Consider the following 13,285-nt stretch of genomic DNA (forward strand, 5'->3'; position numbering starts at 1 on the left):
CACATGGGCCTAGAGAACACTCTACACGCAAGACCTTATTGTGTTGGTACCATGTGGGGATATTTTGCTATATACAGTGCTGCCCATAATTATTCATACCCCTGGCAAATTTTGACTTAAAATTACTTTTATTCAAACAGCAAGTAATTTTTGGACGGGAAATGACATAGGTGTCTCCCAAAATATAATAAGACGATGTACAAGAGGTATTATTGTGGGAAAAAGCTTTTATTTACATTTGAGCAAAAAGTGTCTAGTCCAAAATTATTCATACCCTTCTCAATAATAATCAGAAAAGCCTTTATTGGCTATTACAGCAATCAAACGCTTCCTATAATTGCAGACCAGCTTTTTGCATGTCTCCACAGGTATTTTTACCCATTCATCTTTAGCAATGAGCTCCAAATCTTTCAGATTGGAGGGTCTTCTTGCCATCACCCTGATCTTTAGCTCCCTCCACAGATTCCCAATTGGATTCAAGTCTGGACTCTGGCTGGGCCACTCCAAAACGTTAATGTTGTTGTCTGCTAACCATTTCTTCACCACTTTTGCTGTGTGTTTTGGGTCATTGTCATGCTGAAATGTCCACTGGTGCCCAAGGCCAAGTTTCTCTGCCTGATGTTGTCGTTGAGAATCCTCATGTATTGCTCTTTTTTCATGGTGTCGTTTACTGTGATTAGGTTCCCTGGTCCATTGGCTGAAAAATACCCCCAAAGCATTAGGTTCCCACCACCATGTTTCACAGTGGGGATGGTGTTCTTTGGGTTGAAGGCTTCTCCTTTTTTACGCCAAATGAAGGAAACATCATTCTGACCAAACAATTCAATTTTTGTTTCATCTGACTATAACACAGAAGACCAGAAGTCTTCTTCTTTGTCCAGATGAGCTTTTGCAAAGGCCAAGCGAGCTTTTGTGTGCCTTATCTGGAGAAGTGGCGTCCTCCTTGGTCTGCATCCGTGGAACCCAGCAGTGTGCAGTGTCCGTTGAATTATCTGCCTTGAGACATTGCCACCAGCAGAGCCCAGATTCACCAGGATGGCCTTGGTGGTGATCCTTAGATTTTTTTTCACCACCTTCTAACTATCCTCCTGGCCAGCAAAGGTGTCACTTTTGGCTTCCGACCACGTCCTCTGAGATTTTTCACAGTGCGATTTTTCACATCTTGTATTTTTTGCTCAAATGTAAATAAAAGCTGAGAATTTTTTTTTTTCCACTATAATGCCTCTTGTACATCGTCTTATTATCTTTTGGGAGACACCGATGTCATTTCCCGTCCAAAAATTACTTGCTGGTTGAATAAAAGTAACTTTAAGTCAAAATTTGCCAGGAGTATGAATAATTATGGGCAGCACTGTAACACACATACATTTTTGGTACTAGTAAAATGCTGCATGATACCATTATACAGTGTTAAAATAATACTTCCATATGCTGGTCATGGTGGATTTATAATACTACCTCCATATGATGGAAAAATAATTATACCTCCATATGGTGACCATATAATTCAATATGGTGGTTGCTCCATGCACTACATATACATCATCCATACACATTATGCACACACGCATTACATATACATCATGATCAATAAAATAAAACATACATCTATATGCTGGATTTTTAATGCTACCTCCATATGATGGACATATGATAACACTTCTTCATGGTGGACATACAATAATCCCGCCACAGAAAGAACGTATAATACAAAACATGGAGATGCCGGGGATTGAACCTGGGGCCTCATACATGCAAAGCATGCGCTCTACCACTGAGCTACATCCCCAAGATACAGAATTACAGCGTGCATGGCACTATTCGGTTGGTACCAGGTGGTGGCATTTTAACCACCTCAGCCCCCAGTGCTTAAACACCCTGAATGACCAGGCCACTTTTTACACTTCTGACCTACACTACTTTCACCGTTTATTGCTCGGTCATGCAACTTACCACCCAAATGAATTTTACCTCCTTTTCTTCTCACTAATAGAGCTTTCATTTGGTGGTATTTCATTGCTGCTGACATTTTTTGTTATTAATCGAAATTTAACGATTTTTTTGCAAAAAAATGACATTTTTCACTTTCAAAAACGACATCCATATATAAATTTTGCTCTAAATTTATTGTTCTACATGTCTTTGATAAAAAAAAAATGTTTGGGTAAAAAAAAAAATGGTTTGGGTAAAAGTTATAGCGTTTACAAACTATGGTACAAAAATGTGAATTTCCGCTTTTTGAAGCAGCTCTGACTTTCTGAGCACCTGTCATGTTTCCTGAGGTTCTACAATGCCCAGACAGTACAAACACCCCACAAATGACCCCATTTCGGAAAGTACACACCCTAAGGTATTCGCTGATGGGCATAGTGAGTTCATAGAACTTTTTATTTTTTGTCACAAGTTAGCGGAAAATGATGATTTTTTTTTTCTTTTTTTTTTTCTTACAAAGTCTCATATTCCACTAACTTGTGACAAAAAATAAAAACTTCTATGAGCTCACTATGCCCATCAGCGAATACCTTGGGGTGTCTTCTTTCCAAAATGGGGTCACTTGTGCGGTAGTTATACTGCCCTGGCATTCTAGGGGCCCAAATGTGTGGTAAGGAGTTTGAAATCAAATTCTGTAAAAAATGACCTGTGAAATCCGAAAGGTGCTCTTTGGAATATGGGCCCCTTTGCCCACCTAGGCTGCAAAAAAGTGTCACACATCTGGTATCTCTGTATTCAGGAGAAGTTGAGGAATGTGTTTTGGGGTGTCTTTTTACATATACCCATGCTGGGTGAGATAAATATCTTGGTCAAATGCCAACTTTGTATAAAAAAATGGGAAAAGTTGTCTTTTGCCAAGATATTTCTCTCACCCAGCATGGGTATATGTAAAATGACACCCCAAAACACATTCCCCAACTTCTCCTGAGTACGGAGATACCAGATGTGTGACACTTTTTTGCAGCCTAGGTGGGCAAAAGGGCCCATATTCCAAAGAGCACCTTTCGGATTTCACAGGTCATTTTTTACAGAATTTGATTTCAAACTCCTTACCACACATTTGGGCCCCTAGAATGCCAGGGCAGTATAACTACCCCACAAGTGACCCCATTTTGGAAAGAAGAGACCCCAAGGTATTCGCTGATGGGCATAGTGAGTTCATGGAAGTTTTTATTTTTTGTCACAAGTTAGTGGAATATGAGACTTTGTATGAAAAAAAAAAAAAAAAATCAGCATTTTCCACTAACTTGTGACAAAAAATAAAAAATTCTAGGAACTCGCCATGCCCCTCACGGGATTCCTTGGGGTGTCTTCTTTCCAAAATGGGGTCACTTGTGGGGTAGTTATACTGCCCTGGCATTTTCCAGGGGCCCTAATGTGTGGTAAGTAGGTAAATGACCTGTGAAATCCTAAAGGTGCTCTTTGGAATATGGGCCCCTTTGCCCACCTAGGCTGCAAAAAAGTGTCACACATGTGGTATCGCCGTATTCAGGAGAAGTTGGGCAATGTGTTTTGGGGTGTCATTTTACATATACCCTTGCTGGGTGAGAGAAATATCTTGACAAAAGACAACTTTTCCCATTTTTTTATACAAAGTTGGCATTTGACCAAGATATTTCTCTCACCCAGCATGGGTATATGTAAAATGACACCCCAAAACACATTCCCCAACTTCTCCTGAGTACGGCGATACCAGATGTGTGACACTTTTTTGCAGCCTAGATGCGCAAAGGTGCCCAAATTCCTTTTAGGAGGGCATTTTTAGACATTTGGATACCAGACTTCTTCTCACGCTTTGGGGCCCCTAGAATGCCAGGGCAGTATAAATACCCCACATGTGACCCCATTTTGGAAAGAAGACACCCCAAGGTATTCAATGAGGGGCATGGCGAGTTCATAGAATTTTTTTTTTTTTGGCACAAGTTAGCGGAAATTTATATTTTTAATTTTTCTCTCACAAAGTCTCCCGTTCCGCTAACTTGGGACAAAAATTTCAATCTTTCATGGACTCAATATGCCCCTCACGGAATACCTGGGGGTGTCTTCTTTCCGAAATGGGGTCACATGTGGGGTATTTATACTGCCCTGGCATTCTAGGGGCCCTAAAGAGTGAGAAGAAGTCTGGAATATAAATGTCTAAAAAATTTTACGCATTTGGATTCCGTGAGGGGTATGGGGAGTTCATGTGAGATTTTATTTTTTGACACAAGTTAGTGGAATATGAGACTTTGTAAAAAAAAATAATAATAATTCCGCTAACTTGGGCCAAAAAAATGTCTGAATGGAGCCTTACAGAGGGTGATTAATGACAGGGGGGGTGATCAATGACAGGGGGGTGATCAATGACAGGGGGGGTGATCAATGACAGGGGGGTGATCAGGGAGTCTATATGGGGTGATAACCACAGTCATTGATCACGCCCCTGTAAGGCTTCATTCAGACGTCCGGATGCGTTTTGCGGATCCGATCCATCTATCAGTGCATCCGTTAAAATCATGCGGACATCTGAATGGAGCTTTACAGGGGGGTGATCAGGGAGTCTATATGGGGTGATCACCACAGTCATTGATCACTCCCCTGTAAGGCTTCATTCAGACGTCCGGATGCGTTTTGCGGATCCGATCCATCTATCAGTGGATCCGTAAAAATCATGCGGACATCTGAATGGAGCTTTACAGGGGTGGTGATCAATGACAGGGGGGTAATCAATGACAGGAGGGTGATCAGGGAGTCTATATGGGGTGATAACCACAGTCATTGATCACGCCCCTGTAAGGCTTCATTCAGACGTCCGTATGCGTTTTGCGGATCCGATCCATCTATCAGTGGATCCGTAAAAATCATGCGGACATCTGAATGGAGCTTTACAGGGGGTTGATCAATGTCAGGGGGGTGATCAGGGAGTCTATATGGGGTGATCAGGGGCTAATAAGGGGTTAATAAGTGACGGGGGGGGGGGTGTGTAGTGTAGTGTAGTGGTGCTTGGTGCTACTTTACTGAGCTACCTGTGTCCTCTGGTGGTCGATCCAAACAAAGGGGACCACCAGAGGACCAGGTAGCAGGTATATTAGACGCTGTTATCAAAACAGCGTCTAATATACCTGTTAGGGGTTAAAAAAAACACATCTCCAGCCTGCCAGCGAACGATCGCCGCTGGCAGGCTGGAGATCCACTCTCTTACCTTCCGTTCCTGTGAGCGCGCGCGCCTGTGTGCGTGCGTTCACAGGAAATCTCGCGTCTCGCGAGAGGACGCGCCGGCGCGTCCACTCGGAATGAATCAACCACCTCCAGGACGCGTCTGTGCGTACAGCGGTCCGGAGGTGGTTAAAGGGTTTCTGTCATCCCACAAAACTCATTATTTTTTTTTTGGATAGTTAGATTCCTCATAGCGCGATATAGGAGAATATAATAGTCTTAATTACTTTCATGCGGCCGATTCTTTATAAAACGAAGTTTTATAATATGTAAATGAGGGCTCTACCAGCAAGTAGGGCGTCTACTTGCTGGTAGCTGCTGCAGAAATCCGCCCCCTCGCCGTGTTGATTGACAGGGCCAGCCGTGATCTCCTCCTCCGGCCGGCCCTGTCAGTAATTCAAAAATCGTGCGCCTCTGGTCATTCGGCGCAGGCGCTCTGAGATGAGGAGGCTCGTCTCCTCAGCACTCCCTCAGTGCGCCTGCGCCGATGACGTCTTCTCTTTCGGTGATGTCATCGGCGCAGGCGCACTGAGGAGACGAGCCTCCACATCTCAGAGCGCCTGCGCCGAATGACCAGAGGCGCGCGATTTTTGAATTACTGACAGGGCCGGCCGGAGGAGGAGATCACGGCTGGCCCTGTCAATCAACACGGCGAGGGGGCGGATTTCTGCAGCAGCTACCAGCAAGTAGACGCCCTACTTGCTGGTAGAGCCCTCATTTACATATTATAAAACTTCGTTTTATAAAGAATCGGCTGCATGAAAGTAAGTAAGAGCATTATATTCTGCTATATCGCACTATGAGGAATATAACTATCCAAAAAAAAAAATATGAGTTTTGTGGGGTGACAGAAACCCTTTAATGTTACGTAACATTCATAAACCCTTTCAGTACCGAGGAGGTTTTCACCTTAAACCCCAGGCCAATTTTTGCAAATCTGACATGTGTCATTTTATACGGCAATAACTCTAGAACTCTTTTACTTATCTAAACCATTCTGAGATTGTTTTCTAATGACACATCATACTTCATGTTAGGCCTCTTTCACACTTGCGTTGTCCGGATCCGGCGTGTACTCCACTTGCCGGAATTACACTCCGGATCCGGAAAAACGCAAGTGTACTGAAAGCATTTGAAGACGGAACCGTCTTCAAAATGCGTTCAGTGTTACTATGGCAGCCAGGACGCTATTAAAGTCCTGGTTGCCATAGTAGTAGTGGGGAGCAGGGGAGCGGTATACTTACAGTCCGTGCGGCTCCCGGGGCGCTCCAGAATGACGTCAGAGCGCCCCATGCACATGGATGACGTGTCCAATGCGATCACATGATCCATGCGCTTGGGGCGCCCTGACGTCACTCTGGAGCGCCTGGGGAGCCGCACGGACGGTAAGTATACTGCTCCCCCGCTCCCCGCTACACTTTACCATGGCTGCCAGGACTTTAGCGTCCCGGCAGCCATGGTAACCATTCAGAAAAAGCTAAATGTCGGCTCAGGCAATGCGCCGAAACGACGTTTAGCTTAAGGCCGGATCCGGATCAATGCCTTTCAATGGGCATTAATTCCGGATCCGGCATTGCGGCAAGTGTTCCGGATTTTTGGCCGGAGCAAAAAGCGCAGCATGCTGCGGTATTTTCTCCAGCCAAAAAACGTTCCGTTACGGAACTGAAGACATCCTGATGCATCCTGAACGGATTTCTCTCCATTCAGAATGCATGGGGATAATCCTGAACAGGATTCTTCCGGCATAGAGCCCCGACGACGGAACTCTATGCCGGAAGACAATAACGCAGGTGTGAAAGAGCCCTTAGCGATAAATTTGAGTCGATATATTTCACCTTTATTTATAAAAAAATAAAAATTGAAATTTACCATAAATTGGAAAAATTCATAATTTTCTAAATTTGAATTTCTCTGCTTTTAAGGCAGATAGTGATACCTTATAAAATAGTTAGTACGGTACTTTACATTCCCCGTCTACTTTATGTTTGGTTCATTTTGTAAATGATATTTTCTTTTTTAGGACGTTACAAGGCTTTGAATTTTAGAAGCAATTCTTAAAACTTTGAAGAAAATTTCCAAAACCCACTTTTGAAGAACCAGTTCATTTATGAAGTCACTTTGTGAAGCTTACGTAGTAGAAACCCCCATAAATGACCCCTCAAGTTCTTCAAAACTGATTTTACAAACTTTGTTTCGGCACCTGGTTTTGGCTCAAAATAACTGATGGAAATCACTGACCGAACACTGATGTACATATCATTTTTGATTGCTCAATAGTACGCTTTTTGTGAGGAAAGGTAACCAAAAATGGCTATTCTCAAATTTTTTTTTTTTTTACGGTATTCACCTGACAGGATGGATTATGTTTATAAAGCAGGTCGTTACAGATGCAACAGTACTAAATATGTCTATTTTTATATTTTTATGCTTCAGTTTTACATAATAAAGCATTTTTGTGTCTCCATTTTCTGAAAGCCATATTTTTTATTTTTCTGCCGATTTTTGGGGGGAAGGGTAGACGGTTTTATTGGTACCGTTTTTGGGTACATATGATTTTTTTGATTATTCAATACTACACTTTTTGGGGCATATACTTAAGGTCATGTGATATTTTTGTAGACCAGGTTGTTACGGACGCAGCGATAGCTAATAGGTCAAATTTTTTTATTTTTGTTAAGTTTTACACAGTAAAAGCATTTTTGAAAAAAAAAGTCTTGTTTTTGTGTTGCCTTATTCTAAAAGCCAATTTTTTTATATTTTTTCAGCGATTTTCTTATGTAGGGGCCCCTATTTTTTTTGCAGGTTGAGGTGACGGTGTGATTGATACCATTTTGAGGTATATACGACCTTTTGATCGCTTGGTATCACACTTGTGAGGCAAAGTGTCCAAAAAATGGACTGTTTTGGCTTTTTTTTTTTTTTTACAGTGTTCACCTGGTGGGGTGGATCATGTTACATATTTATAAAGATGGTCGTTACGGACGTGGCGATACCTAATATGTCTGTTTTTCTTTTTCTATTTTTTACACTTCCGTAGGAGGCAAGCCCCGATGACTGCGTTAGGCATCAGGCTGTCATTCCTGCCATCCGGTCCCTGTCACCACAGTGCGAGGACCCAACGGGGACAGCGAGGGAGCCCATACACTCTGCAAACCCTGCGTATGCGGTGGTCAGCGCTTACCGTGGCATACAATGGGTTAATGCGCCGGCGTATACAGCAGGGGCGTGGGTGTCAGGAACAGCCAGACCCCTCCTGCTGATGGGGCAGGCCCATCTCCTGCACCCACCCGATCAAAGCGCTGTACCTGTATATTTACCTATATTTTCAGTTGTTTCACACTTGTTTGTTATGTATATAATTCCACATGTGTTAATTCATAGTTTTGATGCCTTCATAGTCATGAAAATAAAGAAAACTCTTTGAATGAGAAGGTGTGTCCAAACTTTTGGTCTGTACTGTATATATACAGATAATACCTCAGTAAGGTGGATGTATAATAATACCTTCATATTGTAGATGAAAACTTAAACTGACCTCTGTATGTTTTTTTACAGACTGACACCTAGTGCACATCATATGCAAAATTTCCCAGATACACAATCATTATCATCAACAATCATTTCACTAATAGTGCTAAAAATGATAAATGTTACGTAGGAAAATCCCCCCAGCATGGTACCGACACAATAGTGCCATACATGTACAGATGTAGGGACATTTACCCAGCCTGTATGTAGGGGATGAAGCTCGGTCGTAGAGCGCATGCTTTGCATGTATGAGGCCTTGGGTTTAATCCCTGACATCTCCATGTTTTTGGGTAAAAGAGAGATTTATGGAGAACATATATTAATACCTCTCCATAGTATTTTATCCAAAACCTTGGAGATGCCGGGGATTGAACCCGGGGCCTCATACATGCAAAGCATGCGCTCTACCACTGAGCTACATCCCCTACATGTAGACAATACATTTGCTACCACTATACAGTGTTAAAATAAAACCGCCATATGTTGGTCATAGTGGATTTATACCACCTCCATATGATGGACATAATTCTCCTACATAGTGAACATATAATACCACAATAATGTGGATGTATAATAACACCTCCAAACGGTGGATATATAATAATACCTTCATATAGCCCTGGCTGCCATGGTAAGCTCCCTGCTGTTGTGTGCACAAAGCCCTGGGCAGCAGGGACAGTGTGAAGTCCTCTTCACCCTAATAGAGCTCTATTAGGGTGAATAGGACAGGGGCTCTAGCCCCTAAGGGGGCTAATAGTAAAAATAAAAAAAATAAAAACACTGAGATATTAAGTTTAAATCACCCCCTTTCCCAATTTAACATACAAAAAATAAACATATTACTTATCGCCACATCCGAAAAAGTCCAAAATATTAAAAAATATCTCCTATGCGGAAAACGCCTTAAAGAGGTTGTCCGGTCCCAAAATCAAACTTCTTTTTCTATGCACCTAACACTCCTCACCTTCCATACATAAGCCCCCAATACCTGTTTTTCATGTCTGAGCTTTCCTTCCCCCCTGGAAGACATCAGACTATCCTGGCAGATCGGTTTGCTTTCTCCCATTCTTGCTTTGTTGAATACATAACTTTATTTATACACAATCCTGGCTGCACTGCACAGTGATGAGTCACAGGCTGGCCACGCCCCAACAGGAATCTACTTCTCACTCTGTCTCCTGTCAGATATGTGCCTGATACACAGTCTGTTGTGTGCGATACTGCCTGCTGAAGTGTGTATCTAATCCCATATTGTATGATACTGCCTGCTGAAGTGTGTATCTAATCCCATATTGTATGATACTGCCTGCTGAAGTGTGTATCTAATCCCATATTGTATGATACTGCCTGCTGAAGTGTGTATCTAATCCCATATTGTATGATACTGCCTGCTGAAGTGTGTATCTAATCCTATCTTGTATGATACTGCCTGCTGAAGTGTGTATCTAATCCCATATTGTATGATACTGCCTGCTGAAGTGTGTATCTAATCCCATATTGTATGATACTGCCTGCTGAAGTGTGTATCTAATCCTATCTTGTATGATACTGCCTGCTGAGCTGTGTATCTAATCTCATCTATTATCCTGCCTGCTGAGCTGTGTATCTAATCCCATCTTGTATGATCCTGCCTTAGGGTCCATTCATGCAGCGTACTCAAGTTAGGTTTAAAAATGTTCCTGGGTGTTGTAGTGCAATCGTGACACTAACCTGAGACAGCTGACTCTCTGCAAGGCAGGTAATGGTAAGTAATGTTCGTGACGCCAGTGCCAATTAAACGGTGGCACGCCGTTTGCTGATAGCAGGAATAACTGAGGAACCACGTGATGTTAAAACAGAACTCAAACTTTAGTAGTCATCATACAGGGACATAGATGGAAGCGCAGTTCCTTTGAAGACAGTTGGTTTCAAGACATTTGATGCAGGCAATATATAGCAAGGTGACTTCAGAGTGTTAAACACAGGACTTGCAGTACAGGCGGCTTGCACTCTATTCCTGACTGATCCTGGAACATAGAAATTCTTCTCCAAGGCCCAATGCCCTAGCTCTGGCTTATATCCTTGGTTTTATAATGATCAAGTACCTCCTCTGTTATCTTTAGTACCTCTTGCTTTTCTGGACTTGCCTCTGTCTCTCCCAGCACTGACTCTAGAAACTTCTGAACTCCCCAGTCTCCTCAGGCTGATTAACGGTGGTGTTCCTGCTTCTGCATGTATGAACTCAGGAGGGGAACCTTCTCCTTGGATCTGGAACCCGGTTACAGGGACTGCAATACCCTCTCCTGGTTTGCAGGCTTCAGGCCTGGACTTGACTCAGACATAGTCTGATCTCTAACTCAGTCTAAATCTCACTTCAACTTCTCCTCAACTTCACTTCCTTTCCCTGACTGGGCCTTATATAACCTAGGGCTTCCTAGCTCCCTCTAGTGACTCAGAGCTGGAATGACACCCCTAGCAGGCCTGTACATGCACATTTCACAGTAACAGGGAAATACATAGCATTACATTATGAAGATGACTGGTACCAACCTCCCCATAAATAAGGGGAAACGACAGCACACAAGTGACCCTTCTGTAGTGACGGGTATTACAGTTCCCGTACACTACATACCCCGCTGCTTTAAGCTGAGTACGACCTCGTACTCCATCAGGGCCCGCCCAACTGGAATTTTCACCTGAAATAGAAAAAGACACATGCAGGCATACATATACGTAATTCATCTGCATATACATTCATATCAGGGCCAATTGGCAAAGGTGAAGGGTAGTGACAAGGGGCGTCGTTCTCTTCTCTCAGGATAGTGAATGGAACTGGGGCGCTGACCTGGCACAGCGTAACATCATTACCAGGATAGTCCATATGTGCAAATTGTCCTTAATAGAACGGCAAAACAATGTAAACATTTTAAAAGTTCTTGGAGGCTCAAAGAACAAATATGAGTCCGTACCCAGGTTCCTTTCTTATAAATCACAGAGGCTCGCAGGCAGTGGAGTCCATCTCTGGGCACATTGACTTAAAAACAAAGATTTAAGAGGCTCAGGTACTTTTGAGTCTATCACTGGGCACATATCCTTGGAATCCAGTTGCACAATAAAAATGACATCTAAAAACAAGTGCTGTAATACCCCTGATCAACCTGAAAAGGGGGTTAAGGGTAAAAGGTGCAACAACGGAACAGGCACAACTTGGTGTGTGATAGCAGAAGCAGGCAGGAGGTCCTGGAAACAAACTTGGCTTTGTTGACTTTATTATTTCAGTGGGTGACCACTACCACCGAGCCGTGGGTAAACTGGCAGCAGCAACAAAGGACCAGAAACATAGGACTCCTGTCCTGGAAGGGTTAAATTTTCAAAATCATCTCTTGGCAAAATAAATCAAAGGCCTAGCAGGCTAATTCACAAGGGCGCCTCATAGTTGCCCAGCTCTGCTGGCAAATAAGGGCTGTAGTAGTTCTCTACAGGTGGATGTGCCCACATTACAGTGTCAGGGGGCAGCTGCAAAGTGAAGGGACCCCTAATAGGTATTGGCCCCATAGGCCTAGGGGTAAAGACTCTTGTGGACCGTACCGGTCCCAGCATAATTATAGTAGGCTGTGCTGGATTAGATACCGCCGCCTCAAGCGGTCCGGTGGGCTCTGTGCAGCAAGTCACAGGATTAGCGGGACTTCTTTGGGACCTTGACGGAGCAATGTTAGCAGAAGGTGGTTTACGGGTGGTGACAGGCACCCTTACCTCGTCCTCCTTAGGCGGCGTCTGGATCCTGGCGGTGGCAATCTTGCGCAGCTCCCGCAACTTCTCCTCCAGCCGAACGATCTGGTCACCTATACTTTCAGTGTCAGAGTCACTGTCTTCTGCTGGCGCCGCCGGCGCAGGTACGGTGTAGGATGCATCAGACGCGGCCGCTGCAGGCTCCGGTGGCGCATCGGGTCTCCTACCCTTCGGGATATTCTCCAGGGTAACGCAGAGTCCTTTGAGATTTTCCAGGTCTTGGATGGTCTTCTCCCGGCGAGGCAGCTCGGGGGACGGATAGGGACTCACCCATTTCTCCAACACGGTTGGCTGCCAAAATACATTAGGACCAATGAAAGAGCCCCGCTCCTGGAACGCGTGATGGGCTGGTTGTTCTGGAGAGTGTTCAGGTTCCCGCTCGCAGCCAGAATAGTCCTCTTCTGCCTCCCAGTCCTCCGGTTCCCTCCTGGGACGGGTCACGGCAGTTGCATATGGGCCTCGCAGACTCTCGGCAGGGGTGTACTCCACCTCCTCTCCTTCGCGGAGGCTATGCTGATATGAAGGGAGGTAATCCCTCTTGACAGATCTCCTGTTAACATATAAGTCTCTGCCAGTTAGGTAGTCTTGTATGAACCCGTAGCCACGGGTCTTGTCAAAGGACACCACCAACCCCTTCCTCCTTTCCAGGCGGGGTTGGGTATTGGAATGACGGTCATAAATGGACTTGGTCAGTTCTTCATAATATATTTTGGTTTTAGTATTCCTCTTTATAGCGGCCTCCCGGATCTCTGCCATTAATGCGGACCACTTGAAAGAGGGCTGAAAGAAATCTCTCCAAGAG

The 13,285-nt window shown here is 43.9% G+C and overlaps 2 non-coding genes across 2 annotated transcripts; both read right to left on the minus strand.

The window, feature by feature from the left end:
* Positions 1–1,717: 1,717 nt before the first annotated feature.
* Positions 1,718–1,789, minus strand: TRNAA-UGC. The gene has a single exon. It is a non-coding gene; the product is annotated as a tRNA-Ala (tRNA).
* A 7,279-nt stretch (positions 1,790–9,068) lies between these two features.
* Positions 9,069–9,140, minus strand: TRNAA-UGC. Its single transcript has one exon. It is a non-coding gene; the product is annotated as a tRNA-Ala (tRNA).
* Between the last annotated feature and the right edge of the window lie 4,145 nt (positions 9,141–13,285).

Source organism: Bufo bufo, chromosome 4, assembly GCF_905171765.1.
Source record: "Bufo bufo chromosome 4, aBufBuf1.1, whole genome shotgun sequence".
Lineage (NCBI taxonomy): Eukaryota > Metazoa > Chordata > Amphibia > Anura > Bufonidae > Bufo > Bufo bufo.